The following is a 25,084-nucleotide window of genomic DNA, read 5'->3' as shown; positions in this document are numbered from 1 at the left end:
TGACCCTGAAATTACACTGGCGTAATTCATGTAATTGCTGCAATTTCTCTTCACGTTTGGTATGCAAAATGCCTGAAATTAGCCAATACACCACTTTGTGTAATTACGCACCAAAACTTGCCCTCGAAATATAGAACGTGAGCAGTTGTTCTTCGCAGGTGCTTTGTTTAGGTGCTTTGTTTAAATGTGTCCTTGCCCCAAAAATTGATGCGAGGATGCATTTCAAGCTAAAATATAGCACGAAATTACTGATTTGCATTTCATGATGTCACAGAATTTCATATCATTTTGCTGAAATTTTACGTAATTAAGCGCAAGCAAATTACACAAATTTCACACACCTCAATTAATTTCCATTGGGAGAGGAAATAGGTACTGATGCTATGCCTAGTGAGATGTATAGAACATTTATGTATGAAATAGCACCATATATTCTCCAAGTAATCCATAAGATTTTTGTGTGAAAAAACTTGGAATCTCACACAAATCATTTTTAAAAACCCAATCTGCAACTCAGCGCTGTTCTGAGGGCTGCAATATGCTTGGTGGTGCCCTGGGGCACCGGCAAGCATATTCCAACTTTCCTCACGGCAAGCGCTATCATGGTGATTCTTCTTCCATGAAAGACTTGTGGTGAGGAAAACCTCTTGCCCTGTGCATGGGGATGCATGCAGGGGGGGTATATGTTGCACCCCCCCCCCTGTATTTCTGCAGCCCTTGTTCCTGCACAGGAGGAAATATGTGACATGGTGGATTTCTTCCTGTGCAAGAATGTGCACTAGGGGTCCTGCGGCAGTTCAGTTTCAGGCTCACAATGAGCATTTTAAACAGCACCGCTGCGGGACCTCCACACCACCTGCTTGCCAGACTACGAAAAATTGATGCTTGCGACTCTTGTCGATGTGAGGGTGTGGCAGTGGCGAGCCAACTGCCCTCGCACCGTAATCGGCATCTAAATATATTTTATTTTTATAATATGAATGTTATTTTCCTTTAACATTAATGGGAGGGGTCAAGTTTATCAATTGATTCTGCTACCAAAAATGTTCTATCTTTTTCGCTCAATGCCTTTAAATACCCAAAAACATTCTTTACAAAAATGGAAGCTTAGTTTTCTGCATTTATTTGAGGGCACAAAAGTTCTAAAGGAGCATATGGCTTCCTTCAACTGCCATTAATGGTAGTTGAATTGGCTGTCCCAATATAATCCTATAATACCGTCTGGAGCTAGAAAAAACTATAGGCCCGATTGTGACTTTGGGGCTCAACATCGGCTCCGCTGTGCCAAAGCCGTGCAAGGACTGTCAGCAGTATTACGAGTTAAAAATGTGTAACTCGTAATACTGCCGGCGGTCCTTTGCCTTTCCCATGGCAGTGCCTGGAAAACAGTAATCGCAATGGGAACTGCCATAATGTTCCACCACAGCATGGACCGTGACATTCATGCCATGCTCGAACTGTGTTGTGCCTTCCTGAATGTATCCCCATGGCGGGCGGCCTTTGGGGCCCTGTAGACCCCAATTTGTTCCTGCTCCCCCAACCTTTTCATGACAGGGCTTTGCTATGTAAAGGCTGGTGGTGCAAGAACTTGTAATATGCTGAGCGGGACTGCACCAGTCCCTGCTCAGCATATTGCATTGTGGCACAGCTGCCCCACCACCAGGAAATGACTGTTCCCTGGCACAGCCAGCGGTCCACCGCTGGTACGACTTTGTAGGACTGAATTAGCACAACGGTAGACCACCATTGCTGCACCACCACGGGTCTGGTGGTCGGAAGACCGCTGGACTCGTAATCAGCCGCTTTGTTGAAATTAAAAAACATGACAGCTAAAATAGTTTTTCACATATCAATATTTATTTCTGTACCACTCCTCCATTCTACTTGCTCCATGTAGATAATACCAAACAACATCCTAAACATGTGACGCTTAAGGTTATACAGCAATGCAGGAGCATATGGAAAGATCTAGGCAGACATTTTAAATCCCCATTATTACATGTTGAAAACCTATATGGAATAACTATCTACTCATGGAGGTCTTTATAATACAGTGTAACTCACTATTGGCCACCTCAGATCTTCATTTCCTGCATTAATTATACTCACAGGGTATATTTAAAAGTTTTGCATATATTATACAAGAATTCGATATTCCATGGATGGAGTTTTTTTTTAGATATCTTCTGATTAGTTTGTCTCTTATGAATGACAAAATAAAACCAGTACCGAAGTACTATCTAATAAATGTGCAATGCTGATGCCTTTTTGCTTTGTGTTGAAGAGAAGGCTGCTTTTCAATGGTTGTATGATTTTTTTACAATCAGTATATGCACTAAGCTTGTTCATCAAGCACCCAAGACAAGGAACATCACACCTCTGCTATACAGTGATCCATGTCATTAATATGGGCCTGATTTAGAGTTTGGCAGACAGGTTACTCTGTCTCAAATGTGAGGGATATCCCGTCCGCCATATTATGAGTATAATATATCCAATTGCACATGTAATACAGCATACCAGATATCCATCATGTTTGTGACAGAGTAATCCATCTGCCAAACTCTAAATCAGGCCCTATGTTTTTATTACATAATCATACTTGAACAATTGATACCTAAGAACATTGCTTTCCACTGTGGCCTTTGAAGATGGTTATACTTTATTCTTCAAAAAACTCTTGCATACCTAACAATTTGTTCATTCAACATGTCACATACTTTGGGGCCTATTAGCATATCGAGCGGATCGCCCCCGCCGGGATGGGGGTGGCCACCGCGGGCCCTGCAGTGGCAATCTGCTCGCCAGATGCTCCCGTTTCCCCCCCCCCGCCATATTAGTATGACGAGGGGCACTGCAGCGGACGGAAAGACCGCCCGCCGTTTTTCTGCCGGTCGGATTCCTGGCTGGGCGGAAAAGGCCCTTAATATGGTGGCGGTGCTTGCAGGCACCAGCATCCATATTAGGATGGGCAGTTTTAAAGGTCTTTCTATGGCGGCGATGCCGCCATGGACAGGCCGGCGGGAATTGATTTGGGGGCCTGTTACAGGCCCCTGGGGGAATGCTGCGCATGGGGGGTACCTATGGTACCCCCCCTTCATTGGCATACACAAAGTGGCAGGCACCGCGCGGTGCCTTTCACGTTGTGCATGCCAATGCACAACATGCATATTTTGCAAAGTCCGCCCGCCATTGTAATAGATCCCTTTATGTGAATGTATCATTTCTTTTTAGTAAGTGAGTAAGACAGCTGTAGCACAACTGTGTTTTTTGATTAACCATAAATAAGTTGCATACATGTGCCCTTTTAAGGATTTGATATGTGTTAAACAGTTGAGACAATGTTTGAATACTGATTTTTTTAAAACGAATATACTTCATCTCTCTTTTGTCTAGTCCCTATTTTTATTTGTATAATACGTTTGTTTGAATAAAACATTTATTACACGTTGTATGTCTTTGACTTTTGAAAGTAAATATCACATACAGTTGAACATTTATTGAATTATCTGCGGTTTGTTAAAATATTTTTTGCCGATTGGAGGTGCTTCAAATTATGGCAGACCTGCACAGAGCTGCTGTTAGCTGAAGAATGTCTGTTTTTCACAACTGGAGAATGATTTCATTGTCTATCCCATTTATTAGCTCTCACTAGAGTTTCAAAAACAGGTCAAACCTATAAACACGGGTGAGTGAACACTGTAAAATGTAACTAGAACTACAGGAATAGAAGAAGGCTAAGCATGTTTTTAAATTTACCATAGCATAAAAAATAATATTTTGCACATAAATAGAGTATCAATAACTCGATTCATCAAGTTCAGGAACAATTAAAATGAAGCTCAAACAAATCATTGTAAAATACATTCTTGTTAAGAAGTACAATTTAACTATAACTCGGGCCTTAAAGTACCTATAACTCGCTCCCTTGCCATGCACAGCATTAACCGATATTACATACCTCATGACGTGTTCTATAAATGCATTGATAACATCACTGCAGCATTTGAAATGACATAATTGATGACAAAACTGTGCATGGCAGGACATAGAGGCTTGAGGGCATGAGTTATAGTTACCAGAGATGTTTAAAACTGATGAATTACAGTGTTTTTTTTGTTTAAAACTTTATGTTGCCACTGAGGTTTTCACCTAACTAGTACATCACTTAAAGTATGGCTTTTCAGTGAATAATATATTTCTCTTTATTCAATCATTTATAAATAATCATAAACGAATTTACCATCAACAGACAGGCAATACAAATGATACAAACAATACCTGTATGCTATTGTGATCTCAAACCGCCTAACTCAATACATTGAGTATTGCTCTACCGAAGAGTAGATTATAAAAAAAGCCTTATTGTAAAGTGCACCTTGGCACAGTTCAGCAGTTGCAAGAATACCCGCGCCAGTATACACCTCTTGCATTGAATTGGAATTAAAAAATTGGTTGATAAAATTTACAGAAAGAAAGTGCAAGGGCAGCTCCAAATTCCTGCATTTTCATATTGCCCTGAGGGGAAGCAGAGTTGCCATCTGATTGAGACCAACTGAAAACTGGTGAGAAGTGACCTTTCCCATGAATGGGACACCAGGTCCAGATAGGGCTCTACTGCTGGTGATGTTTCAATCAAGGGATATTCTTGCAGGGAAGATTTCAAAAGCTCGACCAAGCTCCTTTTGTTTAGCCCTCACAGCCATAAAGTTCTTAATGAGCTAGCTTTTTTGCTTTTTCCTCACCTCAGACTGGTTTAGAAAAGTAGACTGTCTACCCAAATTACCAGTGCTAACCCTAATATATTACTGCCAGGAAATCTTATTTCCTTGATCGCACACTAAACAGTCTTAGATGATATCATTAATGTGTGAGGCATGATTGTTCCACCAGATAGAGGTTTAAAGTAATGATGGCTACAATTTGATGTGGTTCGCAACCTAATTCAGACCCAAATCCTGGTGTACAGCACAATGTAGGCTGCACATAGGAATGACCAAAATTCACCAAGGTACCTTGTTTCTCCTCCTAAGTAGCTTATGTACACTGCTAACTGCTGTTGTCCCATAGACCAGATTCATCACTACGGGGATGTATTTCCTCTTTTAAACTTTTTCCCAAAAGTGGATGAATGGGCTTACTTCCTGTTTTAGAGAACAAGATAAAACAAGCATTTACAATGCAATAGGTCTCGCATTTACAAGAGTTTGAGCTATTGGCATTGTAAATGACAATGCCTCTTATTTATGTGTTGTTTTTAAAACAGGTAAATAAAAGGCATTGTCATTTACAATGCCAATAGCTTAAACTCTTGCAAATGTGAGGCCTATTGCATTGTAAATGCCAACGCTCATGCTATAAAAAAAATTAAAAAGCGTTAGGGGAGTGAGTGACGATAAACCTATTTGAAAAATTCGTGCTTGGAGGCTGTAATTAAAGCCTACCCAGTAACAACACATGTAACAGGGAGTGTCCCCATAGGAGGTTACAAAATGAGACAAGACGGTACTAAGGAGGGATTACTAAACCTATTGACCAATGAACTGCCACAGTTTACAGTGGACGATGCCTCAAGCCAATGAAAAATATCAGTGGAGAGTGGGCGGGGCTTCAAGTCCCTACCTGAATACAGCATGCCTAGCAGAGCAGCGTATGGGCTGCCCAGGCTCGACCTGAAAAACAGCTAAACTGGTAGGATTAGCAAGTATGCATCCTAATGCAAACTGAACTCTAAGGTGCTACACCACCTTCTTATGACTGATGGTGGCCTTTTGTCATTCAGAAGTGGAGAAGCAGCCCCCCCCACCTCCCCCCCCCCCCAGTTGGAAGAGGATCACAGCCTGGCTGAGGAGCAGGCCTGAATGCGTATGAAACTACTGGCTCCAGAAAGCCTAACACCTATACCTCCTATGCTGTTGGCACTACGTACACAATAGACATCTCGAGTATCTTGTGATGTACACAAATGATCGTTCTTTTTTCGCTCCTTTAGAGAGACATTGCATCTGAAGAAAAGACCAACCTCCCCCCAGACCCCCTACCCATCACTTACAGTTGTGGTCAGTGGTCGAAGTGAGGGGGAAAAAAGTAGGAGAACTGTGGGCGGAGACTCCGAGTGCGGGGATAACCCAAGGATTCGATCAGTGGGCGGAGTCAGAGGTGTGGCCAGAATGTGCCAAACATCCCAACCGACCAGTTACAGCTTATTGTGTTATTTAATTCAACCAATGGATACATTTGATTATTTAAGGTTTAATAGGAGTTATTGGCATTTAAATACATTCACAAAGTGGGATATATTTCCAATCACACAATGTCCCAAATATGCTTAAAAGTGGAATCACAAGCCATTTGTGTCTGAGCGACGCAGTTTCTCACATTAGCACTTCTCCTCCCTTCTTTCACATGAGCAGTTCAAACATGAATGGCAGAATATCCTAGTTTGCAAATGTTTTCTATATTATTATGGCTCTGCCATATTTGCCACATAGTACAACATCCACACTATAATCTTACAGTTTTAACTATGGTACATTTTGTTACACAGTCTTGCGCATGCATCTAAAGTCGTACCTTGGGACGGTGGGGGCTTGCAGGTAACTGACCACCCCCCTATGGTGGTGAAGACAAACCCGAGCGGCTCTGTGACAGCCCCCACACAACAAAAGCAATCTACGATATCAGCTCTGCAAACCAAGGCCTCGTAGCAGCTCAGGTAATGCCGTTTCTCAATTAAGGCCACGATTCGTCACTATAGTACTGCGTAATGAAAGCAAAGCATTTCTTTACACGCAGCTGTAGGCAAACAAAACATGAAGCAACACTTCGGCCTTCAGTTCAGCATGGTTCAAAACCCGAGCGGCTCTGTGACAGCTCCCACACAACAAAAGCAATCTACGATATCAGCTCTGCAAACCAAGGCCTCGCAGCAGCTCAGGTAATGCCGTTTCTCAATTAAGGCCACGATTCGTCACTATAGTACTGCGTAATGAAAGCAAAGCATTTCTTTACACGCAGCTGTAGGCGAACAAAACATGAAGCAACACTTCGGCCTTCAGTTCAGCATGGTTCCAGACGCTAGGCATTACAGAAACAATAAACCTTTTATTTTGCATACTTTGTGGCTTGGATGGTTTTATAATACAAGTTATCCGTTACTCTAATTGAGGCTTACAACCGAGAAAATAATACCAACATCCCATACGCTAGATCATAAAAAATATTGCCATTAATCCTACAAAAAAAATCTAAATCAAATGAAATGCTTATGAGGGCTGCATTTGGTCACCGAGAACCCTTCAATCATTGTGGTGTGTGAGAAAAAAAACAAGTCGGCCTGGAGCGGAGAACAGCCTAAGAGACGCGGGAGGGCATGAGCGTGACGCCGTGAGCGTGCACGTTAGCGTTCCCTGCGGCTCCTGCCAGTGGCGGCCCTGCAAAGCTAGAAGCGCGTTCACAGACCTGAGTCGGCTCGTGCCCAGGTCTGGATCGGGTCGTGCCCAGCTCTGTCTCCCTTGGGAGGGAGCAAGGCGACTATAAGTCTCGTTGGCGGTAGCGCTTCGCGCTTCAACGCCAGCGAGACCTAAAAAGACCCCACAGCTTGAGTAAACCATAATTTCTGAATGGAAAGGTATGAAGCCCATGTATTGGAGTGGTCAAAGCTTACCCCAAGATAGGGAAACTTACTTGTTCTTTCTATTCGTTTACTATTAATGTACAAGCAACACATTTTTAGGTCTGCATGCCATGATAAATGTTTTAGATCAATTCGTTATTAAGCCCAATTGTACAATAAAATCAATTTCATGATTTGAATTGTTTTTGGGCAAAATTGTGAGTTTTGTAAAAAACATCTGTGATTTTTAAAAAGTCCACAAAAATTCTAAAGAAAATACACTCTGAAGCTTATTTGCCCCTCCTTTTATTGACATTGTGCTGCTGCGCATGGTCAATAAAAGGAGAGTGGGCACGAATGAGGTGTTTTCATTCCTTCTCTCCTGCTCTGCAATGTAGCTTTGAGCTTCCGGGGGCAGAGCCTGCCCGAAGTACCTCAAAACAAGCATTGCTGAGCCTGCTTTGTTTTCCTGTCCCTCCCCTTTCACCTTTTTCCCCCAAGTCTCCTGCATCACGAAGCAGCAGGAAACAAATGCTGCTGTAGGGGGACATTACAGTAGCTCTCACTACCTTCCTCCCACCTTACATTTAGATGGGGAGGGTTCAAGGGAGGAATATTAACAGCTACCTCCAGAGCATGCGTGTCTCACTGGAAAATAACATGTCAGAATGGTGCAAGAGACAGAGGCAGCGCACATATAAACTGTATCCTGCAGTCTTTGGGCCATCAGGCATCTTGTTTCCCAGCTCACGCTGGCGGCGCAGTGCTGGTTTGCTGGCTGGGCCAGAGCATTTTCGTGTGATAGGTACATAATGATCTTGTTGTAAAAATACCATCAAATCTAGTTTTTGGGCCGCAATTTTCTTAATTTGAGACTGCAAAATTTGCCAAACCAAGGTGCAATGTCCTTGGGGATTTCTATCTAGGGGTGTCTTAAATCCATTAACAATTCTTGCTAAAAGTACTGCATCATCTGCGTTAAGAAGGACAATAGAGGCTTCTTTTTAACTATTGGCATATCCCTGCTTTTCTTTGTCCCGGCAACATCTAAGCCATTTATGTACAGCAAAAGTAGGATTGGGGCTTAAACGCAGCCCTTGTGCATGCTGCGGGTTAGTGCAAAAGGGCACGGAGAAAGTCCACTAAGCCCTCATCAAGCGCCACAGATCACAAGAGATCCCACACCTTTGACCTGGTGACACACCTTGAAGGCAAATGGGAGGTCCATCAAAGCAAGATGTAAAGAGTTACACTTTTACACTTTATATTTACTTCTCAGTAACTGTCGTTTTAGGCCATTGCTTAAGTGCTCGCAGACCTGATCTGAATCCATACTGTACCCCTGATAAGATGTTATGTTTTGAGGTCGAAATCAGTAACCTAACCAGAATGATTCTAGCTATAAGGTTTTTAGTGAGTTCAGTTACCAGATTAGGCAGTAGCATTTAGGATCATGGCAATTTCCCTTTTTAAACACTGGGACTATAATTGCTGAATGACAGGACTTACACAATTCTCTCAAACAAGCTGCATTTATGCTGTCCATCAGAACAGGTGCCAAAAACACAATATTGCTTTTATTCAGGCCTTTATGGACACCATCAGTGTCCAGTCCATTGTTTAAGGGCTTTTATTTATTCCAGCCACTACCTCCTCGATAGAAAATGTAATGCTAACTGGAAAATGTGACGCCACTATATCTATGCAATCACTATCACCATTTAGTGGAAATTAAAGGCTAGATCAGGGGTTCTCCAACCTTTTCTGTAGTAAGAGCTACTCATGTTCGAGGACTGTTAGCCCATACTATTAATATTTTTAAAGTCTTAATACTGACCACATCAGAGATTACATTACTGCCCACCATGTGCAAGATTACCAGCAGTGTTCACATCAGTGCATCAGGCACGGTTACCAGCAGTAATGTAAAGAATACATTTTCAGTGTGCCAATGTGGAATGCCATTCCATGGGTAATGTGTTACAGCCATAGCTGCAATGCCCAAGGCCCCAGGTTATTAGAAGTATGTCTCCCCAAACACCAGCCCAAGGGTTCTGAAAAACACATCTTCAGCTCAAATATACACTTCAATTTTGATGTACATATATTTATTTATTCAACCAAGCAAAAGGTTCTAATGTATTAGGTGGGTCTGTACACAGGAGAGCTACTTATAGGTAGCTGGACAGCTATCAGTAGCTCAGAAGCTTCTCGTCGGAGAATGCTGGTCTAGATGTGCGAAGATTAGGAATAGCAATTTCGTAATTGCAATTTATTTGTGAATCGTAATTGGGAAATTGATAGTCCTAATGTATGGAACTCATTGAGTTTCATTTAGCGATTCGTAGTGGGTCGCAAATAGACCTACCTCATGAAAATTGATGAGGTAGGTTGCAATTTGTGATTTTCTGCTGTCCAGGGATGATGGCCTGCTGGGGTCATAAAACCACCATGTCTGTGATTCCTTTTAAATAAAGCTAATATTTTTAAACGCTGCTTGTTGGGATAGGAGGTGTTTAAAAAGAAAATAATACTTTTAAGTTTAATTTTTTAACAGAATGCTGTAGTCCCTTAGACCACTGCCTGCTCTTAAAAATATTTTTCAGCCATTCTCAAAGGGGAAGTGGTCCCTTGGGGACCGCTTCCTATTTGTGAATGAGTTACCATCAAACTTGAGTTGGCATTTCGGTCCCTAAACATTTGCACGTGCTAATGTGATCGGTATATGAATGGGACACGATCTCAAAAACGCTTTGTACATCCAGCCCTAAATCCTTACAAAATGGATTTCCGATTCCTCCAGACCAATGTTGATACCCAGGGGTTTCTTATGGAATTTGGAAAATGTATTTAAATGTACAAGTTACCAGAAAACTTGGGTATCTTTAACAAGCATGAGCGAATTAACTTCTCACATTTATCAGCCTGCATTTCAAATTTCCGTTTCTCCGGGGCCAATTTATAGCCCCTTTTGCAGGTTGCTGCTTCTTCCCTGCTCCTTGGGGGTGTTCCAATACATAACAAAGCTTTTTATTTACACTTCTGCACACCTTACCAAACAAAGAGTCTTCACTTACCTGAGACTATCTATCTTGGTTTTAAGAATAAAATTCTAGTGTTTGCACTCAAATTTTCATCGCATTCCACAACAAGCGCACAGCTGATCTCCAATCCGAGTCAACAATTGACAAGATCCTGATTGCCTAGAATTAACGTACAAAATATTTTCCCATAACAGCACATTTCCAAACAAGCCCTTGCCTGTTATATCTGATTGGAAGTTTATCACAGTACCCTCCTACTTCAGAGTGTCTTCTTTTGGAGGGTGTCAGGGAGATTGGGAGATGTTTGTGATTCCTGTATACGCTTGCATTTATGGCCCGTTGAGATATAAGGTTGGTCAAATCTGCTGTAGCAAAGATGTAGCCAATAGGGGTACGATATCCTCTTCCTGTGAATGTTGCTATGTTATAATATGGGAAATCAGCTCTATAGCAATGCAGAGATCATGATTCAATTTAAAAAATCATATAACAAAGAACGCCTTGGACGCTGAGCGTGTCTGAAATGGATTGTATCAGTTACATTCAAAGGGTAATCTCCTAGTGAGTTGGTTGTGTCTCCCAGCTTAGCATTGACATCCCCTGTTAACAGCAACATAAAAGTCCTTTGCCCAGCTTGAGTACTTTTTTCTCAATCAGTCAATAAGATTGAAAAGGAAAAAGAAATTAAAATTGTTCTTTACTGAAAAATCATTATAAAAATGAATTACACTCAGGCTGTAGATTAGAAGCCCACTCAAGATAAAAGAAATGATTGCAGGTTTAATAGTTTAATCGTGTAGTCAAGCATGACTTTGAACTATGATGTTAATCCTATTGTAGCCTGACCAGAAGCTGAAGAGAGAGCATGCTCTATATGGCAGATGACAGCATCCTCCAAACAATTGTCAATGGCCCATGTTTCTTGCAACAAAACTATGTTAAACTTGTTAATATATTTCACCCAAACATTGAGACCTTGTTTGGCCAATAAATGCACTGAGGGCTAGATGCACATAGGTTTCCATTTGAGATTACCTAATAGCGAATTTTTGCGATTTTCTGTTAGGTAATCACAAACAGTTATGTACTACAGTGCGTTTTACACTGTTAGCAATTCCCAATGGGCCGAAAATTGACATACCTCATTAATAGTTATGAGGTAGGTCACAATGTGTGATTCATTGAGAATCTCTAAAATCACAGGGATAGTAACCTGCTAGGGTAAGCAGACCACCATGTTTGTGATTGCTTTGAAATAAAGCAAAGTTTTTTTTAGTTTTAAATGCAGACCATTTTCCTTAAAGGAAAACAGGATGTGCTTGAAAAAGAAAAATGAAACGTTTCAGTTAATTTTTTTTAGAGCAGACAGTGGTCCATCGGACCACTGCCTGATCCTAAAAAACAATTTTGGATGCATTCACAAAGGGGAAGGGATTCCCTGGGGACCCCTTCAAGTTTGCGAATGGGCTACCACCTACTTGAAGAAGGCGCTAAAATGCAAATGTTTTGCGACCGCATTGCAGTCTCAAAACATTAATACATAGTCGATATTAGGAAGGGTCGCCTTTAACATGCCCCTTCTTAATACAGAATCTCTAACTCATTTTGCGCTTCATTAATAAATTACTTAATCCCAAAATGAGTTTTGTACATAGGAAAATTAGTTTTTTCTGGTCGCAAACTGCACAATTTTGCGAATTGGGCCGTTTGTGACTAGAAAAAAACTATGTACATGTGGCCCTATATTCCATTATACAAATTAAATAACATTGACTGTAAATGGTGGAGTGTAAACAGACTGGCCAATACCTTGCCCCAGTGATGACAAAATGCTCACGCTAGGGCAGCTCTCCAACTCAGTAGATCTAAAGATAATATCATGTCCAACTGGTGACTCTAAAGGCTGAGGACTGGATATGATGTAAATAGACCCATACTCCACATGTCAGTCATTCTCAACTAAGTTGGAGAGAACGGAAAAAGGATTAATGGACAAAAAAAATCATTATTCAAACCCAAGGGGGGAGAGTAACATAAGGTGGGCGCAAGCTTAGTCCTTACTGGCTTTAAATGTCTATAGAGAACCCCAAAAGGTAGGAGCATTACTTTACCTTTTTTCGATTCTTGCACAAGACCCCCAGCTGTTTGGGGTTGTCTAAAGTTAACAACAATACAATCCCACATACAAATGGGCCAGGCCATCTGACCCTACGATTCGATAAAATGTCATCCTAAAAGCCCACATTAGATTTGACATTTTCTTGAAGCCAATGAGTGTCTTCATTTGTGAGCTGATCATGTGTATGAGCTTTCAAAGGAGCTAAGCAAGGGGCATTTTTCAAAACTACAACAAACAGAAATGGGGCAGGGCTACAGGATCACAGGAGGTGCCCTGTCCCTTCCTCTAAGTCCTCATTACCTGTATTCACACTGTCTACCTCCTGGCTCCCCAATCCATAACAGGCTGGGCTTGAATATGACCGTAACCATGTAAGTTGTTATCTCCAGTATGCCCTCTTTACAATTCCACATCCTTATTGATGAGCATCAGCTGCATTGATAAATAGGGGAAGTGTTATATGCAATCAAAGGGTTAGATGCAATTACAGCATGGCCCACCCAATTTTAGCCTTTTGATTTTTTATTTTAACCAAAAGTTCTAATAGCAGGCATAGGGATCAATCCAGAAGGTTATGAATGCAGTGCACCAAACAACAATTAAAGCAGTATAAAAGCAGACCCAGAGTCCAGTTAGATCCTTTAATTGTCTGTATTTCTTCCAATATTTGTATGTCCCAACATGCTCCAGTGTTTTCATAATGCAAATGTTACAGCCTCAGCCAACGCATTTCATCCACAGCAAATTTCAAAGATAAGAATCTTATGTTTTCAATCCCAGAGTTTAATTCCTCAGTAGAAAATGTCAAGATGACAATTGTAAGCCTAGACATCATATTCAGGAATAGGCAAAATCTGTACCAGACACCTGGCTCTGTTTCCTATGTAACTGTTGAAAACTCCTCCAACCATCTATCCAGAAGGTTGCTGAACTTTCCACCTAATATCTCATTGAGAGCATTGTGAGTAAGCAATGTGTAGTAAATGTTCTTACTCCATAAGGGAAGGGGATGTGTAGTAAATGTCCTCTCCAATGTTCTCCTCTGGATAGACAGTACTATGACATCTATGACATCATAGAATACCTGAGTGTCTCTCTAGCTCACAGTACCTCTCTATAGCTTACTAGACAGTTAATCATCTGAGGCTGAGCTGATAACAACTGACTCCTGGTGGGGTCTACTCTTGTACTTATTATCTTGGAAGGAACTTACAATAAAGAATCATAACCTATCAAGTGGACTCTATATCATCCTTTACTACAATTTGGCGACGATTTTAAGAGGATAAACCTACGTGTAGACTAAAGAAACTTCTACAAGAAAATAAACTAAAGACATATTAGCATAAAGGTAATGCCCAGCTGACCCCACCAGTGTCCTGTTTCACCTTGGACAGCCTGCACCTGGGCGATAGTTTGTGAAGGAGCTAATTACTGTGAATGTACCCTTTATCATATTGCTGTCATGTGGATTGTCTCCAACAACAAAGGCGTCTGAAACTTAGTTGGCCTGATCATCCATCTATGTTTCTATGACATTCTGAGCCTTCACAGTCTACAGTATGTGGATGAGTAGTATCCCAAGAGCTTATTATGAGCCTACATTCACGGATTTACTCAGCACTACATGAATCTTTCACAACAGCTACCATCCTACTTTCATGGATTTACTCAGCGCTACCTGTATCTTTCACAACAGCTGCCATCGCTGAGTATTTCATTGGATTGTCAAAAACCACCTATGTGTGTGTTTCATCTATAAGTCAGAGTCAACTCCAAATGTTTACAAAGTGTTCAGGCCGGCACCACTTAGCCTGCGTAGGAAGTCAACGCAGAAATTCGAAGAGTTTTGCTAAGGTTTGGTGCTCATGTATGGCCTACAACTGTCTGCTGTCAGAGGACCGACAAACACCCCTTGACTGACAAACATCGGCCGTTCTCGAGTGAGCAGAAAAATACAAGCCATTGCACTAATCTGGAGAAACAGAGACAAATTGTGCACGTCTGCTGAAGTACTGTGAGTTAAAAAAAAAAAAAATTTTTTTTTTTACATAGTTAGATTTCACAACATTTTATTTGTAACTGCGCTACTCAAGACAGTTCAACAGTCGCATTGTTTTTTAAATGAGTGCGCGAGCTTAAACCTTACCTCATTGTCGCGAGGAGCACCTCAGTAGCCATTCTGACGTTTATAGAACTTAGCCGATTCTCACACACGTTTACTCAGCACTAACGTGCCGAAAGCCATCCAGCACAGCGCATACTACGTGACGCCATTTTTGATTGACTTTCCAATTCATCTTAGTTTCCTGCAGTTTTGAAACATGTTGTCCACACACTTTGCCAGCCACATCTTTATCACCCTACCGCCATGTTACTTCCTCACTGTGGAAACTACTAGAGCATGGACAATGACGGATCGACGGAGTGCACAACGGCAGCGAGGTGACAGTTTTCAGCGCCGAGAGCTGCACACGAAGAACCCGGGTGAGAGATCGCTCACCGGAGCTGATATTGTCTGTTGTTTGCAACTGTGGTTCTTACCTCGCTATGTATTTTGATATTAGTCAACACTTTACAGTATGTTTAGAGTATGTGTGGAGTGTAGCTCATTCATCGCAGTGTGCCTGTGCATTAATTCATATTAGACCATCATTGTGTCTTGTGAGTGGAGCGTGGGAGCAACCATTGAGAGTAAGTTTGGATGCAACTTTACTGTTTTTGCTGTCGATACAGTGCCTACATTCATTTCGCTTGTCACTTGAGTATGGAGACACTCAGTGCTTGCAACTCACACTTAGGGAGCGATTGGTGTAACAGTGTTCTTGCTTTGTCCTTAGATGAAGTGTAATTTGGGAGATTGGTGCTCTGGAGTCAATGTTGTCCTATTGTTTGGGGTGGGTCGTCTCTTTGTGAGTAATCAATGCTCATGGATGTATCTAAGAGTCATGTAGAACCTTTTTCTGGAAGATGTTGTAGTTTTGAATTCTGAGGGTGCGTATCCTTAGTTGTGCACGTGTTGAAAGTAGTTATACAATTGTGAGTAGTCAACGCCCCATTTTCACTTCCCAGATCTACTATCCTGCGGAGTACCCTACTCAGGGGAAGTTATGTTTTAGGTAAGTGGTGTATTTGTAAGTAGTCAATGCCCATTTCCCAGGTTCATTATCCTGCGGTGTAACCTACTTAAAGGAAGTTAAGTTTTAGGTGAGTGGTGTAATTGTGGGTAGTCAATACCCCATTTCAGTTCCCAGGTTTACTATCCTGCGGTGTACCCTACTTAGGGGAGTTGATGTATTTGTGGGTAGTCAATGCCCATTTCTCAGGTTCACTATCCTGTGGTGTACCCTACTTAAGAGAAGTTGTGTTTTAGGTGAGTGGTGTATTTGTGGGTAGTCAATGCCCCATTTCAGTTCCCAGGTTTACTATCCTGCGGTGTACCCTACTTAGGGGAGGTTGTGCGTTAAGTAAGTAGTGTATTTGGGAGTAGTCAAAACCCCATTCCAGTTCCCAGGTTAACTATCCTGTGGTGTACCCTACTTAGGGGATGTTGTGTTTTTGAAGGGTTAGTACCCTATATTGTTTTTGGTGAAGATTATAAAATTTCATTTCTTTTTGACACTCTGCTTCTGTCAAAGTCTACCTGCCTGAGATTTGTGGCCAAGGGTGTCATGTCGGTAAGACTTTGTGTGAAGTTATCATATTATAACTGTCAACTTGTTTTTGACAAGCTGAGCTTATAAAGTGTTTATGTCTACGCTCGCCTTTATTTATCAGGCTGTTCACCCTCTGGTGTACCCATTTGTGAGCGTTACCACTTTTCTTTGCTACATTGGTTCTCTTTCATCTAAACCATACTTTTACCCTAAGGGAAAGAGATGTGACATATAGTATCATTAAGTAATTTTTATTCATTTAAAATCTAGCATGTCATAGTAATTTAACATCTAGCATATCATTGTATTTCTGTTCATACTAATGATATCTCATTACAGTACTTGTTGCCTGTAAAGTACTTTGCCGATTGTTTCTTTATTTTATTCTTACTCCATAAAGGAAGAGGATGTGTAGTAAATGTTCTTACTCCATAAGGGAAGAGGATGTGTAGTAAATGTCCTCTCCAATGTTCTCCTCTGGATATACAGTACTATGACATCTATGACATCATAGAATACCTGAGTGTCTCTCTAGCTCACAGTACCTCTCTATAGCTTACTAGACAGTTAATCATCTGAGGCTGAGCTGATAACAACTGACTCCTGGTGGGGTCTACTCTTGTACTTATTATCTTGGAAGGAACTTACAATAAAGAATCATAACCTATCAAGTGGACTCTATATCATCCTTTACTACACAATGCTTCATCCGCAGGGTCTATTTGCATGGCTGATGTATTGACATAGTTGCATGTCTCTTTCAGTTTTGACATACATTCTTTCTTTTCACAACTGGCTTGACTGGCTCGAGAGTAGTATTTGTGAACAATATTGATGTAGTATCAATGGAAGTTAACCTGCTAAGTGAAAACCTGAAGAAGGTAGCTAAATGAGTGCAAGTAACAAAAAAGGCAGTGAACCAGCTAAAATAAGAAGTGCAGATACTATACATGAAGGTGAAAACACTTCTGGGCTCATTTAGAGATTAGAAAACAGGATTGAACCAACGGATAACAGCACGGATGTTCAACTATTGGAACAGGTGGTTAATAATGCAGCATCCTAAGAAATGTAAGAAACTACAATATAATGAACAGACTATCAAAATATTCCAAGACTACACTCAACAGATTCGGAAACATAGAAAGTCCTTTGAATTGGTGAAACAAAAACAAGCTGAAATACCTACTACTATACCCGGCCAAGCTACAAGTAAATCATTCCATCAAGTGCCACTTCTTCACAGATGCCATGTGCGAATTACTATTGGCTAAGATTAATTCAAGCATTAAATCCATCACTTATTTGTGTTCTTTGAAGTTAGGGGACAAATCAAACAGGCATTACAGAAATAGGGACCACATAGGTCATGGAGGCAATGACTGGGGAAGGATCCGAACAACCAGAGTGAGAGCCAAAATTGAGGAGCTAAATGCCCATGGCACCACCATGGTATATTACTAAGGGAGGATGGAACACTGTGAGAAATTGGGTTGTTGGTTAAGGGGGTGAAACTCTACTCATGAACAGCCACAATCCTTGTCACGTTGAAACAAAAAAAATACTAAATTAACCTGTTCTTAACCCAGTGGCAGATTGTCACAAAAGCATTCAGACGTAACTTAACGCTGTTCGAAATTGGGTTACTGGTTGAGGGGATGAAACCCTACTCAGCATCAACAACAATCCCTATCAGGGTGAAACACAAACAAACCCCCAAATTAACCTGTGCTTAACTCAGTGGTAGCATGGTACAAAAGCAGTCAGGCTTAACGTAGAGGCAATGTTTACAGTATTTATGCAGCCCCCTAACGGTGTTAAAGTGAAAACACAACACAAGGAAAATCTCACACAGTAGGAAATTTGGTTACTGGTTGAGGGGAGTGAAACTTTACTCAAGCACCAACCACAATCTCTTTTAGGGTGAATTACAAGCAAACCCAAATTAACCTGCGCTCATTCCTCTGGTACTTCACACAAAGGTAGTCAAGCTGAACTTGGAGGCAATGTGTAACATATTCATGCAGCATTTCAAACAGAAATAAAGTGGAAACAACACAAGAACAATCCTACACCAATTTAGAAACATAGAGTGAAATTTACTGAATTAGTTGAGTCCAAAACAACAAAAATCCAATCAGGAGAACCGGAGATATAACATGTCAAAGTTTTCAGTGAAAATAGTGCCTAAAAGCACAGAGCTCCAACTCTGGTTATCTGGTTGTGCTGGATGGGGCCAAAGTCATAAGTTCAGGCTGACCGCCACAGGGACCAAGTTAGGACTGCTACACAGAGGTAACTTAAATACTGGTTGCGGAGCAATGTAGAGTCCCACGCTGAGGAAGCATCATGCAGCAGAGGTGATGAAAGGTCCTTGCGTGGAGCTGTGTCACACAACTGCGGTTCCAAGGAGCTGGGGTGGCGACGAAGGGTCCAAGTAGGGCAGTGGTCTTCAAACTTGCTAATGCCGCCCCATCCCCTCAGTGGGTGAAAAAACAATCGGGCCCCTCCTCAGAATAAAAATAAAATATTTTATTAAATTGGCAATGTTTAAATATGTCTACATATTTAAGCATTGCAGTTACGTTCTGTTATCATTTTAACACTATGCGCGCTAAACGTTTTCCCGCTGTGCGCTGACTTAAAACCCGCGGTTCATGACGAGCTTAGCTCGTCATGAGCGTACGAGAGGCGTAACTCATGACGAGCTGAGCTCGTCATGAGCCTCGAAGGGGTTAAAAATGCAATCAAATACATGATTGCCAAACATACTATTCTGGCCAGGCAGGCGTTGCTAACATGTACAAGTATCCACAGTGTAACTTTTAGAAGTAGGGATGAGAGGTTGGAAGAATATTTGGAGTCCCTTCCCTTTTGACACCTTCTCCCAGCCACAATATAAATGACAAAACATGTTAGTGATGGGCCATTACAGAGTGGCGTTGTGCCGCTCATTTTTGTCAGCTTAAAACAAAGCACTGTTATCAGCACAATGCTTCTTTTGGCCAGAGCCTGGTGCCCCCCTTGGGATGACTTGAGGCCGCCCTAGGGGGGCCCGCCCCCAGTTTGAAGACCACTGATGTAGGGAGATGCATTGCACAGCAGCAGTTTCCAAGAGCTATGAAGGCGATGCAGTGTCCCTGCGTGGAGATGCATCATGCAGCGGTGGTTTGCGGGTCTGAGGAACTGTGGTGGTACTGCGGGGTCTGTGCAGAAAGATACCTCGTAAAGTGGTGGTTTCAATGAGCTGTGGTGGCAATGGGATGTCTTGCATTCAAATGCGTTGGTCAGAGACAGTTTTGTGGGGCTGCAGGCTGCAATGTGGAAGTCCTGTGTTTTGGATGCAAAGCGCAATGGTTCTGATGTGAAGTCTTGCAAGGTGTTGCATTGTGCTGCATTGGTTTTTCTGGGCCTACAGATGGGCAGTCAAAGCACCTTCAGGCACACTTCCAAGGGTGCAGGACTGGGGTGGCACCACTTGGGGGGGCAGAACTCACAGCTGACAGAGTCTGGATGCTGTACTCTAGGTTGTTGGAGCATGTTCTGTCCCTGAGGCTCTCATCAGGAAGCCAGCCAGCTGGCCCTTTTTGTCACTCTAGTGGTCCTGGTTTCAAGATGCAGGTCCAGTCCTTCACTCAGGTAGTAGTTAGCAGGGCAAATGAGTAGCAGTCCTTCTTGTAGAACAGCACAGCAGCCCTTCTGAGTCTTCTACAGGTCCCGAGGTGTACTGAAGAGTTTGGTCTGTGGGTCCAATATGTATACCTGGTGCCCACTTTGAAGTAGGAAAAGGTTCTGGAGGTTTCTGCCTCAGAGGTGCCTGGAATTTCCTACCTCCCTGCCTTGGTCCCAGATCGTCTGTGGTCACAATAGGCTGCTGTCATACCTTTGTGAGTGTGTTCAGGCAGATCCTTTGTGATGTGCATGTGTGATAGGTGATAGCACCTCCACCTCATCAGATCTGAGCTAGTCCATCCTGCCAACACCTATTGCCCTTTGTTTCCCTGTCTGAGAGCTATACAGAAAGACCAACTGCCACTTACACTCACTCATGCAACCCAGTAAATAGGCTGAAGGTACCAAATGGTTGGGACAGGAATATTCTAACAATCTAAATCTAAAAGTGGCATTTTCAGAATGGTGACTTAAAATAAAACTTTTCCATTAAAGATGGGTTTAAATGTCTATTCTTTAGATACCAAACATGACATTCCTAACTGCCCCCAGTTGAAAGTTATCACTTATTAAATGTAATAAGTTAACTCAATGTTATTCTATGGGAGATGAAGGCCTTGCAGTAGTGAACAACTAATTTAAGGGGTTCTAACTACCAGGACATGCAATAGTTAAAGGTGCATGTCCCACTTTTTAAATACACTGCACCCTGCCCTCTGGGCTCTTTAGGGCCTACCCAAGGGTTAACTTACATGTATTAAATAGGAAGATTTATGCCTGGCAAAAGGTTTATTGTGCCATGTCAAAATGGCAGGTTAAACTACACACATTTTTTTTCCGGTATTTATAAAGCGCAACACTCATCCCAAGGGATATCACGGCGCTGTGAACCAAGAGAGACTACTGAGGTATTGCTGGGGGGTTATGTTTTAGGGAAGGGTTATGTTTTAGGGAAAAGGTGGGTTTTCAGTTTTTGTCGAAACTGAAGATAGCTTGTGGTGTGTCTAAGGTCGGAAGGTAGGTCATTCCATCTTCTGGCTGCCAGGTAGGAAAAGGCGCGGCCACCTGTTCTGACTTTGTAAATACGCTTAGGTTTGGCCAGAGCTGATTGACTTGATCGTAGATTCCTGTTGGGAACATAGAAGTCGATCCTCCCTTGGAGAATTGTGGGGCAGTTTTGTGAAGAGCTCTGTGCGTGTGACTTAGTAGTTTAAAGGCAGCTCTCTGGCGCATCGGTAGCCAATGAAGTTTCTTTAGGCATTCCGATACCGAGTCTCGCTTGCCTTTATTGCAGACCAGTTTGGCCGCCTGGTTTTGCAAGACCTGAAGGCGGGAGAAGAGTTGTTCGTTCATCCCCTCGAATAATGCGTTGCCATAGTTCAGGCGGCTAACCAGTATGGCTTGGGTGACTGAGCGTCTGCAATCCAGGGGTATCCAGGGGAATATCTTTGAGAGAAGTTTGAGTATGGCAAAACCTTTACCCCAGAGTGATCGGACGTGGTCCTTCATGGACAGGGCTTCGTCCATGATGATCCCCAAGTTTCTCGCGTGTTGTTTTGGAGTGGGGGCCGGTCCTAGTGTGGGTGGCCACCATGTGGCGTCCCATATGAGTTTGGCTCCCCCGAACAAGAGAATCTCCGATTTGCCGGCGTTTAATTTTAGGCAGTGGTTGTGCATCCATTGGGCCATCTCGGAGAGACAGTCGTGAAGCTTTTTCTTTGTTGTCTCAGGCCCTTCATCCATTGCCACCATCAGCTGTGTATCATCAGCATAAGAGCATATGCCAATGCCCCACTTCCTTCCAATGTCGGCCAGTGATGAAATATAGACATTGAAAAGAGTGGGGCTCAATGAGGCCCCCTGGGGGACCCCACAGCCGATGGTGTTAGGTTTTGAGTGGAACTGACCCATATGCACTGCCTGGGTACGATTGCTCAGGAAGGATCGAATCCAGTTCAGTGCTGTTGATTGCACTCCTTTACTCAGGAGTGTGTTTAGCAGGCAGTCGTGGGAAACCGTATCAAACGCCGCTGACAGGTCAAGCAGTATCAGTGCCACCGATCCCCCTTGATCAGTGGAGCATCTAATATTGTCCGACACTGCCAGCAACGTTGCCTCGGTGCTATTGTTAGCTCTAAAGCCGGTTTGAGATGGATCCAGGAGAGAGTTATCTTCCAGATACCGGGTCAGTTGTATATTGACCGACTTCTCCAAGGCTTTGGAGAGATAGGGAAGCTGGGAGATAGGTCTGTAGTTCTCTGGATTAGAAATGTCGGATCCTGCTTTCTTCAAGAGGGGGGTCACAGAGGCGTGTTTCCAGGTCTCAGGGAAGATAGCGGTGGTTAGCGACTTGTTGAAGAGTTGGGTGACAAGGGGGCAGAGCGTGGGAGCGATTTTGGAAAACACGAAGTGGGGGCAGGGGTCCGAGGGGGCTCTGGATTTGATTGTGCTCAGTAGCGCTAATACCTCCTCTTCAGAGAGTAGTTGAAAACCGGTTAGACGAGATGTATTGTCTGAGTCTAATTGGTCGTTGCGTCTTTCTGATGTCATTATGTGCTCGCCATGGTTGTCCGGCTTGCTAGGGGTATTTAGGGGAGTGAAGGTGGAGTATATTCTATTGATTTTATCGGAAAAGAAAGTGCTGATGCGCTCGCAAGCCTCGGTTGAGGGGGTGAAGGTTTGTGAGGTGCTGGATGGTTTGCTAAGCTCCTTCACTATTCTGAACAGTTCTTTTGCTGAGTTGCTGTTCTCATGAATGCGTTGAGTAAAATACGCCTTTTTTGCGTCTTTAATGGCCAAGATGTATTGTTTCCGTTTGGTAATATAGTTTGCTCTCGCTTCACTATCTTTCATCTGTCTCCATAGATGTTCATTTTTTTGGCATTCCTTTTTCAATTTCTTAAGGTGAGGGGTGTACCATTTCTCGTTTGTGGTTTTTTTCCTCGATTCCCGCATGGGGCTAGTTTGTCTAGCATTTGCCGGATTCCGGCATCTAATAGAGCGGCGTCTTTGCAGACGGGAGAATCATCCGCGGGTGTGGTGGCTGTCTCAAGAAATTAGTTTTGAAAGTTTGATTCATTAATTAGCCTCCAGGCTCTGCTGGCCATGGGCGGGGTAGTTTTGGGCTTCAGAGGTTTACCGGGAAGTTTGAATGAGAAGGATACCATGGAGTGGTCGGACCAGGAGAGGGGTAGGATTTCTTTAATATCGGTCGACTCAATGTTGGTGAATAATAGGTCTAAGGTATGGCGAGCTGAATGTGTGGGGCCCACTATCCACTGCTTCAGTTGTAAAATTCCCATGTCGTATTCCAATTGGGAAGATCCAGGGGCATCCGCTTTTTCATAATGGATGTTGAAATCGCCGACTACCATATAGTTCTAGTTTTTCAGGCAAAGTTGTAGCAGTTGGTTCAATAGTTTGGCGCTTAAGCCAGCTTGCTGCCCTGGGGGGTTATATATGACCGCTCCGGCTATAATGGTAAGACCTTCAAAAAGTACTTTGAAAGGTAGGGTCTGATGTTCGGTGTAGACAGTTGTAGGTTCGGCGAGGCACGTTAGGTGATCCCTAAAGATCACAGCGACTCCACCACCTTTTTTTTTGCCTGGTCTGTCTTGTGTAATAATTTTGTAATTAGGAGGAAGGGCATTTGCTAGGTCTGGAGCACTGGTTTCAGATAGCCAGGTTTCGGTGATAAAAACCAGGTCTGGGGCCTTTGATATCAGTAGATCCCAGATGTCCAGGGCGTGTTTAGGTAGGGATCTAGCGTTAAAATATAGACATTTCAGTGCCAGATGGTTTTGGTTTTTCCCACTGATTGTGAGGTGGTCTGTTGGGGTTTGACCCATGCTAGACCAACGGCAGGCGAGGCAGGAAATGGGTCCATAGGATGAGCCAGGGCCGGTTTGGGTGCACAGATGAGTTTTTGTATTCGTATTGACTTTGTTAATGGCTAGCAGCTCACTGCGCGAGTAACGGATAGGTATGGGCAGAGTTGGGGTAGGACCGATAGGGGGTGTAGCCCCTAGTCCCGGTCGGTCGCGGACGGGCGCAGACAAGCTTGCCTTAGGCGCGCCTTTGGCGCGCACACGTCGCGCCCGCTGCGCGACCGGAATATGCACATGGTTTATACCACTGCGGGGGGGTGTGTCGGCTTGGGGGCGTGGCCTCTGCTCGTGGCGAGGGCTCGAAGGAGTAATGGAGTTTGCCGTGCAGCGTCAGCGCTGGCTCCGCTGTGACTGACTGCTGGTTCCAAGTGAGTGAATTAAAAGTACACAAGTAATCTGTGACAGTCTGAGATTTTTAAAATAACACAAGTAATCTGTGACAATCAAATTTTAAAAAGATGTGCCTCACTCCCGGCTTCCGCCTCAGGAGCACAACTCTAAGTTTTGCCTGGCGCCCAGAATCGGCGTTTTTTGTAGGAGTCGGCTTGGGGCGTGGCCTAAAAAAGGGGGCGTGGCCTCTGCTCGTGGCGAGGGCGCGAAGGAGTAATGGAGTTTGCCGTGCAGCGTCAGCGCTGGCTCCGCTGTGACTGACTGCTGGTTCCAAGTGAGTGAATTAAAAGTACACAAGTAATCTGTGACAGTCTGAGATTTTTAAAATAACACAAGTAATCTGTGACAATCAAAATGTAAAAAGAAGTGCCTCGCTCCCGGCTTCCGCCTCAGGAGCACAACTCTAAGTTTTTTTTCACACATATGCTGCTATGGTAGGTCTGAGATGTTTAAAATGGCTACTGCAGAGGGTGGTACAATGAATACTGCAGGCCCACTAGTAGCATTTAGTTTACAGGCCCTGGGTACATGTAGTACCACTTTGCTAGGGACTTCCAAGTAAATTAAATATGGCAGACCCAGTTCAGGCGGGGGAGGTGCAATTGGAAACTGGTGAGTCTTCCTTTTCCAATGGCACCATTGCCAGTGGATCCCTGCTTGGGGATTGCCACAGGATGTCGATCCCCAAGGAGGGATCAACC

The 25,084-nt window shown here is 43.1% G+C and overlaps 1 protein-coding gene across 3 annotated transcripts in view; it reads right to left on the bottom strand.

Moving 5' to 3' along the window:
- The window catches only part of KCNH7 (potassium voltage-gated channel subfamily H member 7), a 1,437,897-nt gene that overhangs the window by 352,176 nt on the left and 1,060,637 nt on the right, over positions 1 to 25,084 (bottom strand). The window lies entirely within an intron of this gene.

The sequence above is a fragment of the Lissotriton helveticus genome, chromosome 3_1 (genome assembly GCF_964261635.1).
Source record: "Lissotriton helveticus chromosome 3_1, aLisHel1.1, whole genome shotgun sequence".
Classification (NCBI taxonomy): domain Eukaryota; kingdom Metazoa; phylum Chordata; class Amphibia; order Caudata; family Salamandridae; genus Lissotriton; species Lissotriton helveticus.
Note: the sequence above shows the minus strand (reverse complement) of the source record. Positions and strands in the feature narration are given on the sequence as shown.